Source organism: Gigantopelta aegis, chromosome 12, assembly GCF_016097555.1.
Source record: "Gigantopelta aegis isolate Gae_Host chromosome 12, Gae_host_genome, whole genome shotgun sequence".
Taxonomy (NCBI): Eukaryota; Metazoa; Mollusca; class Gastropoda; order Neomphalida; family Peltospiridae; genus Gigantopelta; species Gigantopelta aegis.
This window is the reverse complement of record NC_054710.1, coordinates 33,896,464-33,904,085: the sequence shown is the minus strand read 5'-3', so window position 1 is coordinate 33,904,085 and position 7,622 is coordinate 33,896,464. Positions and strand designations below refer to the sequence as shown.

Genomic DNA, 7,622 nt, shown 5'->3' with positions numbered 1-7,622 from the left:
ATTAAACAAATGAAAATAGGCAGCAATCTGTCCTTGGAGGCCAAATTTCAATATTCTCGGGCAATTGCTGTATTAATGCCACCGCTTACACACCCTATCTGTAAACTAGCTGTCCACAAAACATAAAAATTGAAGCACAATAGTCTTAACAAACAAAGTGATGTTTCATTCTGACTCACTAATATATCTGAACAGTATATACAAACAAATATTTTATAAATACTATATATATTTATTTCCAACTGTTAGATTGGATTATTTCACATCCATTTTCCTCAGTTGTCCTGTTCAGTGTCATCTTGATATATGTCATCCAACATTCAGATGGGATTCTGAAAAACAAATGTAGTCTGGATAGATCTGTTATGTAATTAGCTATTGTTTATTATTAATGTAAACATTTAGTTCTTTCTGTTAGTTTTAAAAAGACTACCCTAGAGAATCATAGCGTACCAAGTTTCCGGTGTGGGGAATCAAAATTTCAAGAGAAAGCAAACTAATTTTCAGTTAAATTTTCAAGTTTACTTTTTTACCTGGTATCAATCAAATCTCAAGGATAAAACAGACTTTGAAATATTCAATGTTGACCTTTAATTTTAATTATGAAGAAATCAAAAAATAAAATACATGATATATATTTGAATCTAAAGAATCTGTACCAATTTTCAGGCCTACAAAATATAAACTATTACAAAAAGATAAAGGGTGTTGGACTGGGAGGGAAATAATGAAATTAAAAAACAAACAAACATACATTTGTCTACATGTATTAGTTTGTACATGTCAACTACATGTAGAGGCACTGATTTTCCGTTTCAGATTTTTCCCTTTTCCGTTTCATAATGTTACAAATTCCGGGTTTTTCCGTTTCAGTATTAAACAAATTCTGTCTTTGTTTCACACACACACACACACACACACACACACACACACACACCGCAATTAATTGCTGGTATAAAATAAATAAATATGCAATGAGGCAAAACATGTCAGTAGTTTGTATTTATTTTTGGTTTAAATTTAACCACGAATACACCACGAGACAGACTTCGGACATTTTCGGTTTTCTTTACGATATGATCAGGAAAATAATTACAAACGGCTATAAAACCACTTCCCTTGTATAATTTATTTTGAACAAAGCCTGGCATACAATATGCAATTATGGCATTCCTTTGTGAGATCGGAAATATGGCAATGCCGCAAATGTTAAAAATTAATAAGCAAACATAACATAATATATCTTTCACTGAGTAAATATCGGACAATTTTAGCTCACAATGTTTGGTTTTTCCCGTTAAATCGTCGGGAATAAGCGAAGAAAACATGACTGGTAAAACGTCTAGATACTCTACATTAAACATTTGACGTAACATACAAAGGTACTAGTGTCGTAGCGTAGCACAGGCAGATGTCAGTGTCCATAGTTTCTAGTTCGAAAAATAAATTATAATTAATCAAATGCGCTAAAGTTAAATAATGTTTTGGAAAAAAATTGGGAATTCCGTTTCAGATAGTTATTTCCGCGATTGCGGAAAATCAGTGCCTCTATACATGTACATCATAGAACTGCATGCAACTCCTTTCAAGCTATAGGGGTAAAGCGCTCGATTGATGCACGGTTGACGCATGATCGATCCCTGTCGATGGACCCTTAGGGCTTTTCTTGTTCCATGACTGGTATATCGAAGGCTGTGGTATGTGCTATCCTGTCTGTGCATATAAAAAAAGATCCCTTGCTACTAATGGAAAATTGTAGGAGGTTTCTTCTCGCTTAATTAATGATTAATTAATCATCGGCTATTGGATGTCAAACATTTGGTAATTCTGACTCGTAGTCAGCTACAGCTTTTCTAATGCAGCAAAGGGTCTTTTATATATGCACTTTACCACAGACAGGAAAGCACATACCACAGTCTTTGTCCAGTTGTGGTGCACTGGTTAGAACGAGAAAAAGCCCTGCATGCTTGTCAGTGACCATACATGTGATGTCAGATGCTGTTCAAATGTAAACTGAAGTTACTTTTTTTAATTATTAAAATGTTTAATTCAAGATGCTCACTCAAGAATATGGGCGGACAAGGAAGAATTGAAAAAAAAAAAAATTCTAATGTTAAGGAAAGTGTAAAAGTTATTATCCTGAAATAGATGTTTTAAAAATTATCAACCAACCATCATGCAGAGATTGCATTTCCTACTAACCTGATAACACATGTTAAAGTTAATTTCCAAGTGATCTGGTATAATCAAACATTTCTGAATAATTATGTATAATGGCTTGTGACATTGAAGACCACCTCTTACACATCAAGTCATGCATCTTAAAACAAGATTATTGTTTGTTAAATACATACCAGTCACAAATATTTCCATAATATGATGACCAGAATGTGCTGACGATTTTTCTGGAAAAAAATAATATATATATATATATATATATATACTTGTGTTTCTTGTAATCAAAATAAATGTCCATTTCATCCTCATGCAAACCAATCCATCCCCAAAGGTATGTCAATATCCTATCCAAGAATTTTCCTGTGTCAGTTTAAGAGTTTTATAGTTTTTTTCAAAAGAGAAGACAAGCGTTTTGAAAAGAAATTAACTGGCATGGGGCGAAAAGGCTTGATACCACACCCCAGTCAAAGTAATATGAAACAATTTTTAGAATATAAATACAAAATGCAACCAAAGATGTGTTGTAAATATTTGGGGGCATCCATATCGACATTTGGGGGTGAAGTGAACAGAGGAGTAAACAGGTAACACAAAAATATAATGGTATAAATATTTTAATTTTATATATATATATTCTCAGCAAACAATAAGTATGCATCGATTGGCAATTGTTGCACGATTTCGTATGTATTTCATCTTGGTAAGTGGTATCCTGTTGTGGGATGGTGCATAGATACAAATACATTGCTACTAATTAATTTTTAGCATGTTCCCTCTGAAAAATTATGTCAAAATTACCTGTTTGACATCGAATAGCCAATGATTAATAAATCAATGTGCTCTAGTGGTGTCTTTAAAGAAAACAAACTTACTTTTTGTATAGACAATGAATCCATGACGTTTTGCCCCCAGTTTGGCCTGTTCCCTCCATGTACCAGTTCACCCCCAAATCCCAATTATTTGTTACTTTTAAACAATTACTGTATTTTTCTTTAGAGGCATGTTAAACTGTGTGTGTGTGTGTGTGTTTCTTTTCTTAGAGGGGAGGGATTGTCGTCTTTCCACAATTTGGTTGGATCCTGAGTCAGTCCGGGCACATTTGACATAATCACCAGTTTAATTAATTAATTAATACATACATATAAATCTTTATGGGGGTGAACTGGTACCTTTGTGGGGGCGAACTGGTTAAGCACGCGAGGGCGAACTGACATCCGATTTGGGGGAGAAACGTCTGGTACCCTAAACAATTGAGGTTTATTGTAGCCCAAACCAAATTTTACTTTCAAATAATTAATTTTGTACATGTACCAAAAAAATATGAATGCATGACTTTGTGATCCCAAGCCTGATCACCAGAAAGGATTATGAAATATACCGGTACACATTATGTTGCTTAAAATTATAAAACAAAATGTTTTATAAGCTTAAAAAAAAGATCAATAACTATCTCTAAGTTTAACCGTACATTGATTCTAACAAATATTTTTATAATTTGTTGGTGGTAATGAGGAAGACTTGCCAAACAACCAATTACCTAAGCCAAAATCATTTTTATTACCTGACATAATTGGGGGTGAACTGACTGGGGGTGAACTGGTTTGGGGACCGAAACATATGGTACCCATAAACAATATATATTACTAAGTAAAATGAAAAATGACTGCTACTTGTGATACTTTAAATAAATTAAACAAATTAAAACTAAATTAATTTGTAAACAAAGACTGCTGACCTATCAGAGTACGTGAAACTGGTCATGTGACCTAAATCACCCCAAAAAAGCATTACTATCGTTGTAAAAATCTGTACCCATCGGTGAAATAACAACACTTTTTCTGTAATAAATGCATCAATTTGGCATCTTAAAATATTTATTTTGCATTTAAATGTATTATTTATGATGTCAATGTGATCTATGTGTATTTAAATTGCCCCTGAAAAATATGCCTTGATCGGCCATTTTGGAAATTTTCTGTGTCATGACCCAATGTTGCTTCATGTAGAACACGTTGCATCATGTAGAACACGTTACATTCGTTCGATTGTCATCAAACATCACACAATATTAGAACAAATACAGTTAAAGATGTCACCTTAGGCCTATATATTAAAGGTGTCTAGAATAAGTAAGAAAATAGTAAAATCATGTTTACCTTTTTTTCCTTCCAAACGTGACGAAAATAGTAGGACATCCGAAACTTGATCGAAGTTCTTCATTTTCCGCCATAGCCAAGTATTCGGTAATAAACTGTGATTGTTTCTGCTCAATCAAAATGATCTCAAATCCAATTCATAATGCAAAATACACAATGTTTTGTCATTATTTATTATTAAATTTATTTTGGCAAACTGCAAATGGCGCGTTTTTTTTTCCTGGTGTTATCTCTAAGCCAATCAAATCCCAGGTATGACTGTTTAGGAACCGACCAATCATATTATCGCTTTTAACCTTCGTTCGTCTTTTAAGACGACACTGACTTATAATAATAATAATAATAATAATAATTATTATTATTATTATCATAATTATGTACTAATCTAACGCCTTTGTGGCCTTCTGTCTATTAAGCATTATAAATTATTACTCTGCATATGGCGTATGGCATTACCATTTTTTTTTTTTTTTTTTTTTTTTTTTTATAATACCAAAGCTCATATTTTTTCTAGCGAATAAAGATAACGTTACCTAAAGGTGTGGGTATTTTTTTCCAAAAATATGTGATGATCCCATCATGAACAATTCGACCCCCCCCCCCCCCCCCCCCGATTTTTTTTTTTTTTTTTTTTTGAATTTTTTTTTTTTTTTTTTTTTTTAAATTTTTGTTGTTGTTTCTATAAATGGATTTGTGAGAACCAGGGATGGGAGTGATACACCAGCTTACTATATTTTTCTTCCTTGTGATTTAACAAAAAAACTAACATTTTTATTATTATGTGTGTGAAAATTCATATTAAAAAAAAATCAAAAAAAAAATCAATCTTAATAAATAATAGACCAAAAGTAATGATACCTGAAAGGAAAGGGGGGGGGGGGGGGGGGGGGGGGGCACAATCTGTTATAGTAATATCAATTCATTTTAATTTGGTTTTTGTGCCTATTTTCACACAATCTGGTAAAAAAAAAAAAAAAGTGGTGGTGGGTGGGTGTGAGACATACAGCATGAATACAGCATGGCTAGCTAGCTGGAACAACAGTACCGACAGCAACTGCCATATGTGTGTCAGTATTATTATAATAACAACAAATTAACAATAATTAAGATTTTTTTAAAAACAATTTTTATTGACTTTATTTTTTTTAAATTATTTATTTTATTATTTAATTGAAATTATAATTATATTATTATTTAGCAGCAATATATATATATATATATATATATATATATATATATATATGTATGAGATGTGAGTGGTAGCCTACCCTGTAATATTTAGTTTTTAGCCCCCCCCCCCCCCCCCCCAAAAAAAAATCCATACTGTGATGGATAAACATTGTGCATTGTCATGGGGATCACTTCCTCCCCCCCCCCCCCCCCCCATCAGCTACTTTTTACAGATCTTTATTATGACAGGTGTGTCGGGATGGGGGAGTCTATTGAAAGCAAGGAGGTAGTATGGGATAATTACAAGATGATCCTGTTTTAATCATATATAACCCACCCCGACTTTTTTTTTATTTTATTTTATTTTTTTATAAATTATCATAAATACTATCTAAATCTGCTAAATGTATGTTTGGTTGTTTAGCCACAGTTCCCAATGAATTCGATAAATCCTGTGAGAAGTTATGAATTTTTAAAAAATAACCATGAAAATGTTTTGGACTTAGTTTTTTCCCCGTTCATTTGGAACACATCATTTCCTTTAAAAAAGGACTATCTCCAAACTAATATTTCACTTATATTTCACTTGTAGAAACAACAAAAAAAAGATCTAATTCCAGTTCACTTATACCACTGATAAACCACTTATAGGTGAAATATATGTGGAGTATCAGTGAAGTATCAATTAACCATTTTTTTCACTTATACTTATACACACTGATACTTCACTTATACCAATATATAGGTAACTTATAAGTGGCGTATAAGTAAAGTATATTCCACTTATAAGTTTGTATAGGTTATTTCCGTAAGGGTTAACCTTAAGCTGACAAATATATTTGCCGCAGTTAATAGTTAACAACAACAATAATAATAACAACCCAGAACTAATCACTTAGTTAATCACTAGGTGTCTAGTTTACACAATATTCTAATCACTTCACCGTAATACAACACACACATGTGTGATAATTGAGAAACGCTGTCAGGGGAACTTAATTAATAAAGGAATTACAACTCTATTCCTAACTGGTTAATTTTTAATTAACCCTTAACTACTCATTCACTGAGTGTAGGCCTACTTTTTCCTTAATATGGTATATTAATTTATGTATTTGTTAGCTATTGATTTCTGGTACCAGCATGACTGGCATATAAAAGGTTGTGGTATGTACTACCCTGTCTGTGGGATGGTACATATAAAAGATCCCTTGCTGCTAATTGAAAAGAGTAGCCCATGAAGTGGCAACAGTGGGTTTCCTCTTGCTCTATATCCTTAACCATATGTCTGATGCCATATAACCATAAATAAAAGGTGTTGAGTGCATCGTTAAATAAAATATTTCCTTTCTTCGTTAGTTATTGTATATTTTATCTAAGTAAACACCTTCTTATGTAGACACTAATAATTAAATATGTATATGGTGGATTAATCCAATATCCAAATGATACGGCTAGATTTCCAAATTATAAGAATTAAATTACTTTTTTTTATTTTATTTTTATTTAATTTGAAATATATATATATGTGTGTGAATAATCTCACTGTATGTTTTTACTATCAGTGCTAGGGATAGTTCTAGGAAAATGAGACACTTAAGATTTCAATAGGGTGGATTTTATAGTACCTAACTACCGGGGTTACAAGATCATCCACCGAGGATACTTTTTCCAAAATATGGTATATATTAATTTACTTGTTTGTTAGCTAATATATATTTCAGCTAAGTAAACACCTTCTTATATAGACACTAACAACTAAATAAGTATATGATGGATTAATCCATTATCTAAATGATCAGGGTAGATTTCCATATTATAACAATTGTTTTTGTTTTTTTAAATTATTATTATAATAAAAATAAAATAAAAATGTGAATAGCCAAATGCCAATTTGGGTTCAAAGTCTGCACAATTTGGTGCACATCAATAATCTACTGGGTGCCACCTGGGCACCCTTGAAGAAAAATCCAAGATGGTGGACAAAATGGTGGCCAAATCAGGGAAATGGCTATAGCTTGCTTATAAATTGACAGATAAACAAAAATTATTGCATTTACCCTATGGTTGTAGGAGCCAAGGAGGGCAATGGTGCTATCAAAATTCAGATTTAACTAA

The 7,622-nt window shown here is 32.2% G+C and overlaps 1 long non-coding RNA gene across 1 annotated transcript; it reads right to left on the bottom strand.

Moving 5' to 3' along the window:
• Positions 1-216: 216 nt before the first annotated feature.
• LOC121386294 lies at positions 217-4,545 on the bottom strand. Its single transcript, XR_005959626.1, has 3 exons — positions 4,335-4,545; positions 2,355-2,405; positions 217-332 (listed from the first exon to the last, which is right to left on the bottom strand). It is a non-coding gene; the product is annotated as an uncharacterized LOC121386294 (long non-coding RNA).
• Between the last annotated feature and the right edge of the window lie 3,077 nt (positions 4,546-7,622).